This window comes from Hordeum vulgare, chromosome 7H, assembly GCF_904849725.1.
Source record: "Hordeum vulgare subsp. vulgare chromosome 7H, MorexV3_pseudomolecules_assembly, whole genome shotgun sequence".
Lineage (NCBI taxonomy): Eukaryota > Viridiplantae > Streptophyta > Magnoliopsida > Poales > Poaceae > Hordeum > Hordeum vulgare.
Genome location: NC_058524.1, coordinates 92631154 through 92649534, shown reverse-complemented (window position 1 = coordinate 92649534; position 18381 = coordinate 92631154).

Below are 18381 nucleotides of genomic sequence, written 5' to 3'. Positions count from 1 at the left end.
AACCAATGGGATTGGCATATCACAAAATGACATGTTATGCAACTGTGCATAACTTTCTGAAATGAAGGAATGAGAAGACCCAGTGTCAAAGAGAATGGACGCTGGGTGATGATTAACAAGAAGCGTACCTAGCATGACGTCGGGATCCTCTGCAGCTTCTTCTGCTGACACATAGTTCACACGGCCACGTGCAGGAGTTGGCTTCACATAAAATGCTTTGCCCGACTTGGCCTGCCCGACAGACTTTCCGGGTTGCTTGGCACCCACATTCTGAGGACACTCACGGGAATAATGCCCTGGTTCTCCACACTTGTAGCATATCACCTGGTTGGCACGTGGTGCAGCATTGCTAGCTGGACCACCATAAGCTTTTGCTGGAGGGTTGGCCTGATTCGTCTGAGGCGCCACGTAGGATGGCCTCGGAGTATATCTTGGCGGCACAGAACTGTTTGGAACCCACAGCCTGCATTTTGGAAACGCGGAACCAGAAGATGAGCCAAAGTCACGGGAGTGCTTCCTTGTGGCTTCGAAGTCAGTATGACCAGTCTCCGCACTGATCGCTTTGTTGACCAGGGCTTGAAAGCTTGCACACTCATGGAGGCGCAGATCTCGACGGAGCTCAGGGCTCAGACCCTTATTGAATCTTGCTTGCTTCTTGGCGTCAGTAGACACCTCCTCTGTTGCATAGCGGGCGAGGTTACCGAACTCGCGGCTATAGGCATCCACAGACAACTTGCCCTGAGTGAAGGCACAGAACTCCTCTCTCTTTCTGTCCATCAGGCCCTCTGGAATATGGTGCAGACGAAAAGCTGCACTGAAGTCTGCCCATGTGGCCACTGGTTCAGCGGGACGCATAGCTTCAAAATTCTCCCACCACAGATTGGCGGGTCCCTCCAGGAAATACGTCGCGAAGGTCACCTTGTCGGCTTCAGATACATTTGCCGAGCGAATCTTGCGTGAAATGCTGCATAGCCAGTCATCAGCGTCGAGGGGATCAACGGAATGATGAAACTTTGGAGGATTCAGCTTCACAAAGTCATTGAGGGATACTGCAGCATTCCTAGGCTGTCGAGCCGTATTCTGCTCAATACGCTCTAGCAGTCGGTTGGTCTCCCTTTTGTTTCTTTCTGCCTCAAGCATCACTTCTACCAGAGAAGGTGGGTGAGGCAGGTCTTCCTGCGACTCTTGACTACCCTCACCTTGCTCATGGGCTGGGGCACGGTTCAACCTGGTGAACACCATCCTGACAAACAAACTCATAGCTTAGACCAATAACATATCATTGCTAGCTATGGATTAAGAATGTACTGAACACACGGAATGCGGAAATGAATATCTGAACAACATGGTAACAAGCAACTGCTATATATACACCATGGTTCATACACACCCTTACATAGTTCAGTACAAACTTACTCGAAGAGAAAACTACTGAAATGGTGGAACTACTCATCAGAGGCTTACAAGCTTCCTATACATTATTTATCTAGGCCTCCGGAATTCGTTTCACATTACTACCATACTCCACAAGTCACACAGGACTGTGAACGTACGGCTACTACCAAACTATCCTTCCGCTCACAGCTCAGGCATCCGCATAGAACATCTCATAGAGATTACCTCCATGACCTGGAAGCTCAACCTGCGGATCAGGAAACACTCTAGCCTGAGATCCCTGGGATCCATAGGGACACGGATGTGGCCTTGGTCCCCTGACTGGTGGTAAGAGGGGTCCCCGAAGAGGTGTGACTCCTCCTATAGCTGGCCAGTCAACGTGGGCCGGAAGATGGGTCCTAACAGGGTTCAGCATCTCCATCTCTCCATACCCTGTCTGGACTACCGGTGCCAGCTACGTCAAAGCTGTCCACAGGCGGGCACGGGTAGCGTAAAGCTCCATGCGGAGAGCACGAGCATCCCTATCTCTGTTCTCTAGCATCTCAACGGTGGACTGCAGAAGTGGGTCCTCCATAGAAGAATCAAAATAGACTCCACTGAGGTATCCCTCTTCGCCAGACTGAGAGGCCGGAACATAGCAGAACTCTGAATTCTGCAGCAGTGCATGTCTCGCTCTCATGATGGTCAGCATTGAATAAGCAGCATCCTGTACTGCCATGTCAACAGTGACTCCCAACCCATAGGACCAATGGATTGGCTTCTCCGCTCCAGGGTAGTCTGGAAATACCCTAACAGTGCAGATGTACTGGCTCTGGTTGAAGTCTCGGTACTGTTCCTCCACTGTGTACTCGGGGTACCAGCGGTAACCGTACACCGACATCATCCTGACCAGCATGGCCGTATGACCCGGTACATCAATGCACCTGGTCAGACGTACCACCTGACGAGAAGGACGGCCAGGCATCTGTAATTAGAGAGTAATGCAGAAGCATTAGAGCTCTGAATGCAAAAATTGGGCAGCATAACGGCTGTAAATGCTCAAAAACAAATTTTGAGACAACCCAAAAATGAAATAGCGTCACCACTCAACTATCAAGTTCCACTCTCTGATCATCAAACTTACTTCCTGCCTCCTAGGAATAATAGAAACCCAATGTCTCTCGACCAGTAGTCCTATAATCTACCGATCAAAAATCCGAGCCTAGGAGAAGATGAGTAACCTAGTCCTTAATTCCCGCAGAAAAGACGAGGATGACCAGAATAGAATACCTTGAGAAGAGAACAAGAGTGTTACGTTCCCTTCCACAAACAATTCCCTTATATATAACTAAAGCATTTCTAGACTCAACTTCGACCAGTTTAGCTTAGTAATCCTACAGTCAGTCAGGCTCTGATACCAACGTTGTCGGGACCCCGATCCTATGCCATAGGAATCTAGCCTGTAACCCATCGCATCCCTTTGTGGTCTCACGCACGGTTAACTCCACGGCTGCAGCCTTACCTTAGCCGGGACCGTTTGCGTCTTTTGACTCACGTATGCGATCGTGTCGCTAGCATTCCAATGTCAAAGAACCCGGATCGACATGTCTAGTCATAAACCAAAGTGGCAGTTCCGTACAAGGACAGGCATACATGACCCAACAAAGCAGGTGTCGGTCATCAACGAACGTAGACGAGTCGTAGCAAGCTACAAGGACTCCATTACGTCGTGTGACATTTCCCCAAAGGGGACAGACACAGCAGCTAAGAAGGACACATGCCGGTCAACCAATGCGTCCGGAGCAGTAGCGAACTACCAAGGCTCGTTGGATCACAAAGGGGCATTTCCTTGTAAGGAGTGCTACTAAAGTTCACGACTAGGTAATCGAACCCCATACATATCAAGTAAGACACACGTACGCATGGCATACCGATATGTATAGATACATCGATGGCATCACAACATAACCATAAACATACAAGCTTTATTGAAGAGGCTCGGAAGAGCCACACACATATTATTACACATTAAGGGTCTCACGACCCATAATATCAGTCACACAATACAAGCCAGCGGAAGAGTTATAAGCTGTCTGGGTACAGACAGAGCAACTAGAAGGCACATGGCCTGACTATACTACAGAGCCGACGTAGGGCCAGGTCGTAGCTGGGACACCAGCTACTCGTCGTCGTCGATGTCTACGGAGAACCCTCCATTAGGGTCATTAGCAACCTCTGCAACATTTATTAAACAAACATGAGTACGAAGGTACTCAGCAAGACTTTAGGATGGCTAACTACTCATGCAAGGTATCAAGAAGGTATTGTGGGGTTTCATGCGGAAAGCCAGCATTTGACTCGTGGCTAGACAACTTGCTTTTTGAAATTAGTTTTGACAACTTGATTTCTCGCACACGAGTCCACTAACACCACAACAATACGCTATCGTGGAATCATTCCGTCTCCATACGGAAATGCCGTCCACGACACTCACGCTTATCTTGACAATTTTAGGAGTAGCCATTTAAGTTATCTATGAACAACATATGTCTCCAAGTAGTCCATATCCGCGGACGCGGCTATTCGAATAGATCATAACCCTGCAGGGGTGTACTTCGTCACACACGCTCCCGCCACTTATCGCCATGTGCACGTCATGCACCTCGGCAACCTTCAAGCGGAAGCCCAGCGAGGGAGTCGGCCACGACCGTTAACCACACTAGTACCTAGTCCAGGTTTATCGCCTATCTGAGAGTAACCCGTACGGAAGTCCGGCCGAGGTTTCCGCCACGGCCTCAAACGATGTGCGCAGGGTTCCCAAGCCCACCATCCGGGTGCCACTTGGTACACCGTGCCACTGCCTACCGCATCACGGTCCACCTCTCAGGTCAGCACCATGCACGGCCTCCAGCATTACTATAAACACCAGAAACTACTTGCAACTCCTAGACCGAGTACTACGCGATTAATAGGCCGAGCGGGGTCATATTTCAGGGCCCAGCATGTGGTAGTATCTAGTCTTGGATTACATACACGGAACTCAGGTCCTAAGGACGGTTCCAATGAAACAACCCGCCATGTACTCCTACACAGCCTTTCACTGGTACCTTTACCAAATCAAGTTTAACGCACGACCTTTGCTTACCGAACACATTCCACATTTCTGTTCATCTCCCAGATGACAGACCATACACAACTCTAAGCATAGCATGCATAGCAGGATAAGGCACATCATAGCTCAAGCAACTACCAGGTATGCTAGGTTGCAAGGTTCGGCTATTTACTGTGACAAGGTTAAGTCATGCAAAGGAAGTGGGTCCAACTATCGTGGCAAAAGCAGTTGAAGCATTTGATTCTAATGCATTAAATAGGTGTAGGAGCGAGAACATAGGTGTTATCGGGATGATCAAAAGGGGTGCCTGCCTTGTTGCTCATAGGAGGAACGATATCCGTTGGACGGATATTCGGTGGAATCTGGGGGTGCGGAGCCTACCGAAATGAACGGCAACATTCAATAACAATCATATGCAATCAAAATGATGCATGAGCATGCCATGAGAATGCAAAGTGATAAGTTATTATAATCAAGATGTTTTAGGTTTAGAGTTGATTTGAATCACATTCGAATAGCAATTCAAACGGGTATTCCTGGATACCGCTTTAATTGATTCGACCTGATGCTCAGATCAACCTAATGTTATCATGCATGAAATGTCATGTTATGGTACTGGTTTACCTCTAGGGCAGTGTGTGATCATTGTATTTATAATGAAATTTGGATATTGTTGCAAATTCCATTTATAAAGTGATTAAAAGAATTGAATTATTCCTTATTTCACAATTTAGGGTTCTATAACTTTTTCAAACATAGTTGGAAATAGCATAATCAGAATCCTTGAATTTTTTTGATACTTTTTCATATATAAATTATTTTCATTGGAGTTACAGATTAATTTCTATGATTTTTGCAATTTTTAGCAATTTCCTAAATTAGTTTTAAACTGGAAATTCTATTTATTGCATCAGGCTGACGTCAGCAGGTCAGCCGACCTGTGTAGGTCAAACCTGACAGGGGGGCCCCACTTGTCAGCCTCTCTGGGCTAATCCCGCGCTGACCAACCCCTAATTGGGGTTTGACCAGGCGTGGGGCCCTGTGTCAGCGACCCAGAGGAGGGCGATTAGGCCCTAATGGCCGACCACGTCGACGGCCATCGGAGGGTGGTCGCCGGCGACCAAACCCGCGGCGGAGGGCTCGCCGGAGGCGACCTAGACGGCGCTGCACAGCACCAAATCGCACGCGGATGGCAGCTACAGCAAGCTCGCGAAGCGGCCGATCTGGCAGGACCAACTGGGGAGGCTAGGGTCGCCGGAAGAGGCGTCGGCGACGAGCCGGAGCGGCGGCCGGAGCTCGGGCGTCGTCGGGGGCTTCGAATCAGGGGGATCCACGCTTAGTTCTTTGCTGCTACGGCATCTACGCGTCGTCCTGGAGCTTCTGGTGCTCACGGGAGGACGAGCTGGACATCGGAGGCTACCGGCGACGAGCGGCAGCGGCGGTGCTCGTCGGCCTTCCGTGAAACTAGGGCTAGAGAAGGGGATCGATGGGGAAAGCTTAGGGGAAACCACCGCATGCTCACAGGGAGTGCAGAGAAGAGCTCAGACGGCTCGGGGAAGGCCTGGGGGCGACGAATCGACGGGAGATGTCCGGCGGCCGGAGGAAGAAGACGACGGCGTTGCGGGCGTTGCAGGGCTCGAGGGGACTTCGGCTTCTGCAGAGACGACCAGGGCGACGAGGCGGATCTAATGGCGTGCTCGGGGAGGGGTTCCTGTGGCCAGGGCAACGGCCAGCTCGAGCTCGAGCTCGGCTCTAATGGCGGCAGCAGGGAGGGGGAGGAGATCCGGGCGGAGGGGAAGAACCGAGGCGGGGAATGGATAGGGGAGGCTCTGGGGAGCTTATCCCCGCCGTCGCCAGCGCGAACCGGAGGCCAGGCAGGCACGCAGGTGCGTGGCTGCGCCGGAGGAGGCGGCGGCCACCTCCTGCTGCCTACTGGCGCGGGGAAGGGGACGAGCGGCGAGGTGGGCTGGGCCTGGCGTGGGCGTCAGGTAAGACTTTTCCTTTTTCTTCTCTTTTTGTTTTTCTGTTTTGCTATTTATTTCTTTGCTAATTATTTCAGCTCCAAAACAAAAAGCAAAAACTATTTTAAACCTCCTGAAATATTTGTTATAATGTCCCCACTCATTTCCAAGACTTTCAACATTTTTGGAAAATTATAGCTTCTGTTTTCAAATTTTTAGATTTGAAACCAGTGGCTTTTGCATTTATTTAAAATGCTTGAAGTGCCAAGGAATTAGTTTTCTCCAATGCTCATTTACTTTCATGATTTATCAGAAAGTTTGAACATTTGTTGAGGCCATTTTGGGTTCATTGATTTTGAACTAGTTTGAAATTTCCTTTAATTGAAATGGTGGCTAGGGTTTTGAGTTTTTCCTTTGCCACTTTGTTGTTTTCGTTAAAACTTCTTAGATGCAAATGCAAAGAAGACATGAGCACAATGCTATCTAGCTTAAGTTTTAGGGATGTGACACATATTTCCAACAACATTCACTAGTGGCAACTCCCAAGAACATTAACATAGTCTAATCACATGATATTTCCACTAAAACATGCAATGGAGACGTACTCGGAGGTCATTCCTTTGTGATCAAGAGAGGACGAGAATTATGTAGGGCTATAAAAGCACACCTCAGAGTTTGTAGTTCTCATCTATGGATTTCCCAATGTCACCGCGACCATCCAAAGAGAGTACCACAATCACCAAAACGTATCTCAAGGATAGTCAAAGACAAGCACCAAAAGACTCTCAATCTTAAATAAATTCACAAAATATGAAATCACTCATGAAAATATTCTTATAATCCATGTCCAATAGACCGCTATCACCATGGTCTCAGAGATTATACTAAATAAGATCAAGTGAGTACATCAATCCAATACATAGAAGAAGGTGAAACATAATGGGATCACCCTAGATTAACATACCCTATGATCACAATCGAGATCACATCATGGGAGAGAGAGATAACCACATAGCTACACGTAGAGCCCTCAGCCCCGAGGGAAACTACTCACACATGGCCATGGTGAGCAAGAGGTTGATGGAGAGGTGCAGCCCGGAGAGGAGACGGTGGCCACAGCGGCGGCCACGACCCTTGGCCCCCTTCTTCCTTGGATATGGTGTTGGTATGGAGGTGGTTCTCCACCGCAAGGCGACTGCTTGGGAGGAGGAAATTTCGTGGCTCTTGGTGGCTCTCCAGAAATCAGGGTTTTCCCCTCCTTATATGAGCTTGGATGATCATCCTTGGCTCTTTGATGGATGCCCCTTTGATCGAAGGGCTCTTGGGCACCTCTAGAGCCTTCCTTGGGAGTCCTCTCAGCCCTAATGAGGCCCCAAAGTCATGGCTTGGCCCTATCCCCCATGTTTGGAAAGAGTTAGAGTCAATCACGTCACAATATTTCAGATTCCCATAATCAGATTTTGTCCTTCAGTAAAACGGGTCTACATCACTACTGGAATCAGAGAATTTGCCATCTGCTGCTTCTTTGCAGTCTGCTGGCTGATGGCAAAGACACTCTTTGCCATCAACTACCCAAAACGTGACGGCAAAGAGCAGGTTGATGGAAAACATCCTCTTTGCCATAAGTGTACTCTTTGCCGTCTGCCTACTGACGGCAAAGCACATGCAGGCAGACAGCAAAGAACCCACCCCACACTGCCCTCTAACCCATAATGGTCCAACACTTTGCCGTCAGCCTATTACCACTTTGCCGTCGGGGGCAGACGGCAAAGAGGCCACTAGACCTAATGTCGTCAACCCCCACCCCACCCCCTCTCTCTCCCCCATAATGGTTCACCACAGCCCCCTTCTCTCTCCCCGCGCCACCGCTGGACCTTGTTTTCCCTTCTCCCCGTGGCCCGCCGCCGGAGCTCGCCCCTCCTCCTCCCTGCGACCCCCTCCTCCACCACCGTGCCCCTTCTCCACCAACGCCCCCTCCTCTCCGTGCCCATGCTCCACCACCGCCCTGGTGCCCTCCTCCCCACGACCCCCTCTCATCCTCCATTGCGCCACCCCTCGCCCTGGTGCCCTCTCCTCCCCGCGACCCCCTCCTCCACCAGCTCCGGCCAGGTCACCCACCGCCCCGACCGTCACCGCCCCCGCTGCCCACTACTAACCAAGGTGATTTTTTTTCTTTTTTTGCTAATTAATAGATTTAGTGGTATATATAGTTTAGTTGGTAGATTAGTTAATTAGTAGATTTAGTGGTAGTTTAGTTAGTTGGTAGATTATCTTTAGTTAGTTGGTAGTTTAGTTAGTTGGTAGATTTAGTTAGTTAATTAGTAGATTTAGTAGGTAGTTTAGTGGTAGATTCTGTTTTGTTAATTAGTGGTAGCTAGATTCTTTTTTAGTTACTGACGTCAGCTGTGCTTCCCTGGCAATGGCTCCAGAAAAGTGGTGATCCTGCAATCTCTAGTGTTAGCTAGACGAATGCTTATAACAACTAACCTTCTCCTGCAACGGCACTAGGAGAATGCTGCTAGCACTCCCCGACAATGAAACTGGAAGAATGTTGTTGATGGCCCACCAGCGCGTGGGTTCGCAGCAGTTTTCGAGGGTAGAGTATTCGACCCAAATTTGTAGGTAAGCCTTAGGAGGCGAGAGTATACTCCCAAGTATTAGCAGCTGAATGTGTCAGATTCAACCACATCTGAAAGATTAGTATCTGCAAGCACAATAGTGACAGCGAAGTAGCAGGTTGTAACATCCCAATTTTCGTAAATTCGGATGTTAATAGATCATTCATTTGCATCTCATATTTTATGCATCATTGCGTTCTTCTGAAAATTTTTATCGTTATGTGGCTGCGGGCAATTTATCGGAGTGGAGATAATATGACTTCTGCCCTGTGAGTTAAAGTCACCATTTTGGTTTTTGCAAATTTTTCTAAACTCTGAATTATTTTAGTTGAGTTGTTTTTTCAATCGCGTTGTGTGACCTAGTGCATAAAACTATTTTTAAAAGTTGCATTAGGTGGAACTAGGGTTTCCTATATATATTATATATATATTAGTTGTATATGTTATTTTGTTTTTCCTAAGTATTCTAGTGCATATATGTATATTAGCACCTACTTTTTTTTCTAGTATTTTGTTAGCTAGGATATATATTTTTCTGTTTTGTTTTTTTCCTTTTGTTGCTACTGTTTGTTTGTTTTTTTTAAAAAAAGGGACCTGCCAGGCCGAGCCAAGTGGCTCAGCCCAGCCGCCACCCCATGCATGCATCGTAGCCTGCATGCATCCAACCATGCATGCACAGCCCCAACCACCCCACGTATGTCTCTCCTTCTCCTCCCTTATTTCTCTCTTTCTTTTCTCTCCCCACGTCTCCCTCTATTCTCTCTCTTCTCCCTTGATTTCTTTCTCTCCCAGCGCTTTCCCTCTCCTTCCTTAATTCTCTCTCCCTCTCTTTCCTTTTTTCTTCAAGACCGCAGCTTCCTCCCAGCTTCCTCTCTTCTCCCTTGATTTCCTTCCACCCCGTGCACTCTTCTCCTTCCTTCTTTCTCCTCCCTCTCTTTCCTTCTCTACAGGAACCGAGCCCTCTTTCTTCTCCCGTGATCTCCTTCCCAAAGTTCTCCCCCCTTCCATAGCTGCCACCTCCCCAAGGCTATATAAACCCCCACCCCCGAGCCACCCCTTCCCCAACCCTAGCCGCCGCCGCTTCCACGAGCCGCCGCCGCCACAAGCCTCGCCGAAGCAGCAGCAGCCCGAGGCTGTGCCACCCTCGGCCTCGCCTGGGAGAGCCTCCCCCGAGCTCTCTCTCTCCACCGCCGCCTCCCCCGCGGAGGAGGAACCCCGCCGCCGCCTCCCCGAAGCCTCCAACCCCGCCCCAGAGCTCCTCCCTCGCCGGCAGCGACATTCCTCGTTGGTGCAAGCTTCTGCAACAGGTAGCTAACTCCCTCTCTCTCTCTATTTGCATGCAACCCCTCCTAGCCATTAGATCCCATGCAATGGCTAGGATTAGAACACTAGTATCCCTTCGGTTTATTCCAGAAAACCATTAGGTTCTTTTAGCCACTTATGCATTAACCGGCGACCTTGTTAGCCTTAGGCCATTTGCTCGAAGTCACGAAACAAACAGCCACTACAGCCAGTAGAATCTTGCCACGTGTGCCTCTTTTTAGCACTAGCAGTTTTGTAACTCTCTGTCCAGATTTCGAAAACAGAAACTTTCAATCTTGTTTTGATCACAACTGTTTATCCCTACGTCCAATGACATTGATTCTTTTTCCAGTAGGTCACAAATGTCCTGTAGTTTTTAAAAATATATAATTTGTCTGTGTTTGAAATTTTTAAATATAAGTTAGAGCAGATTTAGTGTAAACACTGTTTTGCCTATTACAGGAGTTTGAAAAATGATATTGAGTTGATTCTTTTTGATACTGTTTTCTAGTGATAAAATCTTACTGTGGTAGAAGTTTCAGAATTTTTAAAGTATTTTTACTGGTGTTTTCAACAGAAACAAGTTTCTGCCTTACCGGCGCGCGATAAATTATTTTGCGTAGTCTTTTGCAAATCATTGCATGTGATGTTATTTTTACTCGTGGCATGATTGAATTGCTTATGGTGTGCTTTGTGTTTGTATCGGTAGATCATCCGGAGTGCGAAGCGTGTTACTTAGAGACGCTCGAGCAGAACAACTATCATCAAGGCAAGTCATCTTTGATCATGTTATTTTTACCTATGTTTTCAATGCATAGTAGATCACCTTCTTTGCCCTATTTGCATGCTGCCTAGGTACTTGGAAACTTTAGTCATAGTTGTAGTATCATGTGGTAGGAACACAACAACCCCAACACTTGGCCCCGGGACGACAATGTTATATTTGCTATGCTTAAGTAGACGGGTTATCGGTTGAGTGTATGCCACGAGTGAATGCGAGGATGATATAATAATCAAGACCGGACTAAGACAAGATTTTCAAGACCTCGGACGCAATGCTACACTGGGTGAAGGACGGTTGACCGGCTCCTTGGAAAACCCAGTGGATGCCCGGGATGCTGGAGAGGCCATGTCATCCTGCGGAAAGCTTCACCCAGGCTCAAAGGGACGGACGGAGACTTCAAGACTCAAGGCTTACCTGCACAGCCACAAGTCATTATGGGCTCTGGCTTGGTTGGACAACGCGGTGACTCTGGACAGGCGGTGCTAGCAGATGTAGACGAACGGTAGGAATGGATGGGCACCGACAGGGATTCAGAGGGACCCGTTGAAAGACCATGTTTTGATCATCCGGTCTTCAAACACCCTGAAGTGCGAGGACAAACGCGGAGGCGATCAAATCTTGTGGGGAACGTGTGCAAAACTCTGCAGAGTACCCAACCTAATCGATTAGCCGTGCCCACGGTCATGGACAACTTGAGCCGAAGGCATTGAATTTCCCCTGAACTCTCGACACAACTTAATAATGATGTGGGTGTTAACAACTATTCGGGTACGAGAACTGGTTGGCGGAACCATCTCGTTAACAACAAACTATGTAGTAATATTTTTGCTTTCGACCCCTTTTGTTGTAGGATAAAACTGGCTTTATGCAAAAACTTAGCTCCACCGACCAAATATGCATGTAGAGATAGTTGATTATTATTTTACCCCCTCTCTTGATGATTTGCCAGCATATTCAATATGCTGACCTACACGGCTGCAATGTATCATGTTGCGGAGTACTTTTCCGACCAGGAGTGAGGCTACGGTTCTACGCTCAACGACATGCCCTTGGAGTCGGATGGACTCGCCTACCTGATGCTTCCGCTTCGTCTTCGTTAGATAATCTCATGAGTTGGCTTTCAGCCACTTTATTGTACTCCTTTATTGTAATAAAGTACTCTTCATGAGATTTCGATTAATAAAGTTGTGTGATTGCACTCTTGAATATATACATTATGTACTGTGTGTGTACCAACATGATCTTGGGATGGTATAGAAACACCAGAGGCTTGACTCGTTGAGTTGGGTCGCTACACAGGTATCGGCAGTGTAACGAGCAATAGCAGTGGCAAGGAACATCAGTAGTGACAGCAGTAGCAACAGTAGCAGCAGAGCAAGACAAGTAACAGCAGTAGCAACAGTAGTAGCAGCAGACCAAGAAAAGTAACGACAGTAGCAACAGTAGTAGCAGCAGAGCAAGACAAGTAACAACAGTAGCAACATTAGGACAAACTCATAGGCATTGGTTCGGTGATTTGTTTGGATGATATTCATCATGCAACAGCTATAACAAGGAGAGATATGTGGCTAGCTCCCGTTCGTCAATGTGATGTAGGCATGCATTCCGTGTGTCGTCATACGTGCTTAGGGAAAAGAACTTGCATGACATCTATTGTCCATCCCTCCCGTGGCAGCGGGGTCCAAAAGGAAACTATGGGATATTAAGGTTCTCCTTTTAATAAATAACCGGACCAACGCATTAGCACTTGGTGAACACATGATCTCCTCAAACTATGGTCATCACCGGGAGTGGTTCCGGTTATTGTCACTCCGGGGTTGCCGGATCATAACACATAGTAGGTAACTACAACTTGCAAGATCGGATCTAAAACACACATATATTGGTGACAACATAATTATTTCAGATCGGGAATCATGGCACTCGGGCCCTAGTGACAAGCATTGAGCATGGCAAAGTAGTAGCAACATCAAATCTCAGAACATAGTGGATACTAGGGATCAATCCCCATCAAAACTAAATCGATTACATCATAGATCTCATCCTACTCATCACCGTCCAGCGAGCCTACGAATAGATTACTCACGAATGACGAAGAGCTTCATGGAATTGGAGAGGGAAAAAGGTTGATGATGACGATTTCCCCTCTCCGGAGCCCAAGACGGACTCCAGATCTGCCCTCCAGATGAAGAACAGGTGGTGGCGGCGCCTCCGTATCGAAAACGCGACGAAAACTTCTCTTTTTATTTTTTCTGGGATGAAAGACAACTTATAGAGCTGGAATTGGGGGCGGCAGGTGCGTGTGGGCCTCACAAGCCTGCCCACCGCCACCAGGGTGGTGGTGGCGGAGCAGGGACTTGTGGCCCACTGGCCCACCCCCTCAGGTGGATTCTGGCGCAGGTATTTTTGGTATTTTCCAAAACTGCTCCCCGTAAATTTTCAGGACGTTTGGAGAAGAGGAAGAAGTAGAAGAAGAGGAGGAGGAGAAGAGGAGAGGAGGAGGAGGAGAAGAAGAAGAAGAAGAAGAAGAAGAAGAGAAGAAGAGAAGAGGACATAATTAGCCCATTTAGCTCCAAAATGCCATAATAAGTCCAAAATGGCATAAGAACCTTGGTTAGCTCATGAATATTATATTCTTATCTTGTTTTCCTCTAAAATGACATAATTAGCCCATATAGCTCCAAAAAGACATAATTAGATAACTTAGCTCCAACAAGAGGAGAAGAGGAGAAGAAATAGGACAAATGAAAAGAAAGAAGAAGAAGAGAAGAAAAATACCTTCTCCTTCTTCTCCTCCTCCTCCTTCTCCTTCTTCTTGATTTCTTCTTCTTCTTCTCCTCCTCCTCTTTCTTCTCCTCTTTCTTATTCTCCTTACCTTATTTTCCCCCAACAATGAGATAATTAGCCCATTTAGCTACAAAATGGTATAAAAATCTTGGTTAGCTCATGAATATTATATTCTTAACTTGTTTTCCTCTAAAATGACATAATTAGCATATTTGTGTTGATCGGGTGGATTTACATGTGATAGTTGTCTCGTCGCTGTGAGGTGTGCTATGCGAAGACCTCCCCGTGCGTTGTACGAGCTCCGCCTCTGCATTCGTGGGTCAGTACAAATTTCATCTCCTCCTCGCCCCTTCATTTACTGTGGCTCGGTTTCCGGATGAAACTTTCTATATTTAGGTAATTAAATTAATTTATCAGTATGCGTGACCAGTATGCGTCTCCCATTCGAAAAGGCGACATCTATAAATATGCATGTATTTGCATATTTATAACCGCCATCCTTTCGAATTGTCCAACATTATCCATGGACAGCCCGAGTACGTGTAGATTGGGTTCGTCTTCCTGTATGTTGTGCTCTGGATCCGATGCGGAATTTCGTCAGTGCCTCCCTGTTGTTCTCCGGATGCACATCCTCTCTGTTTATTGCACAGACGTGTATCAGGAGAACAACGGGGAGGTGCTGCCGAAATTTTGCGTTGGATCCGGAGCAGAGCATGGGAAAACGAACCCAATCTACACATACTCGGGTGGGATTAGGACCTATCTTTACCTATTAGCGTGTAGGTTGCGTGGACGTATAAAAATGGCGAACCTGATTAACCGATGAATATAAATGCTAAATTATATATAAATATATTTATTCTGTCTTTAGTAGCTAGGCAAGATGAGTGATCGTGCATGGATGTATACCGGTCACCCTAGTCAGAAAGAGATGACAAAAGAATGGTTTGTAAAAACAAATGAATTTGTGAAAGCCGCATTCGCAAATGGCCAGGAAAGAAATTATTGCCCCTGTCCTGGATGCGACAACTATAAAAAGACAACAAAGGCTGTAATGATTAAACACCTGCAGAGGAGGGGTTTTAAGCCTAATTATACGGTGTGGACATTTCATGGTGAGTCTATACAATGCACAAGAGCTGAGGTGGTCCGTCGTCGCACCGACGAGCATGGTACCGGGATCGAAGACATGGTGCAAGACTTTGATGATGCTCGGGATTCGGAAGATGAGATGGAGGAATCTGCAAAGGCCTTTTATCAAATGTTGGAGTCTTCAAAACGTCCTCTCCATGAGCACACTGAGCTCTGTCAGCTGGATGCAATTGCACAAGTAATGGCTTTGAAGGCTCAGTTCAACTTGGGAAGAGAATGCTACGACGCTATGATGACACTATTTGGATGCTTCCTACCCAAAGACCATGTCATGCCTGCAAACCTGTACCAGTCGGACAAAATACTTCGTGTACTTAAGATGCCCTATGAGAAGATAGATGCATGTGAGAAAGGATGTGTCTTATTTAGGAAGGAGTATGTGATGACCCACAAGTATAGGGGATCAATCGTAGTCCTTTCGATAAGTAAGAGTGTCGAACCCAACGAGGAGCAGAAGGCTCTGATAAACAGTTTTCAGCAAGGTAATAACTTCAAGCACTGAAAGTAGCGGTAACAAGTGATGGTGTAGTGAGGTGAAACGTAGCAAGCGAAAAGTAACAAGTAACAAGTAATAGCAATGGTGCAGCAAGTGGCCCAATCCCTTTTGCATCAAGGGACAAGCCTGAACAAAGTCTTATAGGAGGAAAAACGCTCCCGAGGACACATGGGAATTTCTGTCATGCTAGTTTCATCATGTTCATATGATTCGCGTTTGTTACTTTGATAGTCTGATATGTGGGTGGACCGGCGCTTGGGTACTACCCTTACTTGGACAAGCATCCCACTTATGATCAACCCCTCTCGCAAGCATCCGCAACTACGAAAGAAGAATTAAGACAACGTCTAACCATAGCATTAAACTAGTGGATCCAAATCACCCCCTTACGAAGCAACGCATAGACTCGGGTTTAAGCTTCTGTCACTCCAGCAACCCATCATCTACTTACTACTCCCCAATGCCTTCCTCTAGGCCCAAGTATGGTGAAGTGTTATGTAGTCGACGTTCACATAACACCACTAGAGAAAAAGACAACATACATCATATCAAAATACCGAACGAATATCAAATTCACATGACTAATATCAGCATGACTTATCCCATGTGCTCAGGAACAAAAGTAACTACTCACAAAGCATAATCATAATCATGATCAGAGGTGTAATGAATAGCATCAAGGATCTGAACATAAACTCTTCCACCAAGTAATCCAACTAGCATCAACTACAAAGAGTAATCAACACTACTAGTAACCTTACAAGTACTAATCGGAGTCGTGGGACGGAGATTGGTTACAAGAGATGAACTAGGGATTGGAGAGGAGATGGTGCTGATGAAGATGTTGATGAAGATGCCTCCCCTCCGACGATAGGAGTGTTGGTGATGACGATGGCGACGATTTCCACCTCCGAGAGGGAAGTTTCCCCGGCAGGATCGTCCTGCCGGAGCTCTAGATTGGATCTGCTCAAGTTCCGCCTCGTGGTGGCGGCGAAACCAAGAAAAAGCTCCCGATTGATTTTTTCTGAAACGAAACCCTTCATATAGCAAAAGAGGGGGGCAGTGGGCCGTCAGGGAGCCCACAAAGCTTGCTAGCCACCACCAGAGGGGGGAGGTGGCGGCTACCAGGCTTGTGGCGCCCTGGTAGGTCCCCTCTGGTACTTCTTTCGCCCAGTATTTTTTATATAATCCCAACAAATTCCACGTAAATTTTCAGGGCATTTGAAGTTGTGCAGAATAGTGGACTAAGATTTGCTCCTTTTCCAGTCCAGAATTCCAGCTGCCTGAATTCTCCCTCTTCAAATAAACCTTGCAAAATAAGAGAGAAAAGGCATAAATATGGTACCACAAAGTAATATAACAGCCCATAAAGCAATCAATATCAACATGAAAGCATGATGCGAAATGGACGTATCAGTATGCACACTTGGACTATTGTCCCAATTGCGAGTCTTACAGGTATCTTGTGGTAGGCAACGGTATGGTTGAGAAGAGGCAGACCAAAATCGCAGTTAGTGTTCTTGGGTATATGCCAATCGTACCAAGACTTCAACGTCTTTTCATGGTCGAAGAGACAGCCAGACAGATGACATGGCACAAATTGGGCAAAAGAACCAAACTAGATGCGGATGGGAATAAGATGGTGGTACACACATCAGATGGGGAAGCGTGGAAACATTTCAATGGATTGCATCAGGATAAAGTGGCAGATCCAAGGAATTCTCGAGTCTGCATCGCCACGGATGGTTTTAATCCCTTCGGCATGATGGCAACCAAATATAGTTGTTGGCCTCTATTTGTCATTCCACTCAATCTCCCCCGGACAAATTATGCAAAGAAAGAACATATTTCTGACGTTGATAATTCCAGGGCCCAATTATCCGGGGAAGAATATGAATGTGTACCTGCAGCCCCTTAAGGATGAATTGGAAGAATCTTGGGACAATGGGGGTCAAGACATACGATGCCGCTAGAAAACCAAACTTCAAAATGCATGTGTGGTACATGTACTCTATGCATGACTTGCTGGCGTATGCACTATTCTCTGGATGGTGTGTGCATGGAAGGTTCCCGTGCCCCCAATGCAAGGCAGCTCTTCAGTTTCATTGGTTGCAGGAGTGTCGGAAGTATTCTTGCTTTGACTTTCATAGACAGTTCCTGGATCCTCACCATCAGTTCAGTAAAGACAAGAAGAACTTAACCAAAGGTAAAGTTGTCAAAAACATGGCACCACCTGCGTTGACAGGCCAACAGATCCTGGATCAGTTAAACGCCCTCGAGCCTGATCCAGAGCGTCCAGGGTATTTCAAGGGGTATAATTCGAAACACGCCTGGACTCACAAGCCATGCTTCTGGGATCTGCCTTACTTCAAAGACCTCGTTCTTCCACACAATATCGACATGATGCACACTGAAAAGAATATCAGAGAGGCTACTTTTGGTACATTGTTCGACATAGATGGGAAGAAAAAGGATAATACTAAGGCTAGAGTCGATCAAGAGACACTATGTCATAGACTGTTACAAAACATGCGAGAAGGCAAAGGAAAGCAGAAGTGGTCGAAGCCAAAGGCCTGGTTCAATCTTGGAAGGCCAGCTATGAGGGAAATTATCTTGTGGGTCAAAATGCACTTGATGTTCCCCGATGGGTATGTAGCGAATCTAAAGAGGGGAGCGAGTCTTGAAAAATTAAAAATCTTTGGTCTCAAGAGTCATGATTGGCACATATGGCTAGAGCGGGTAATCTAACGACCAAACCTCGAAGGATTTGAGTCTCTGTGCTTTACTTTGCTAGT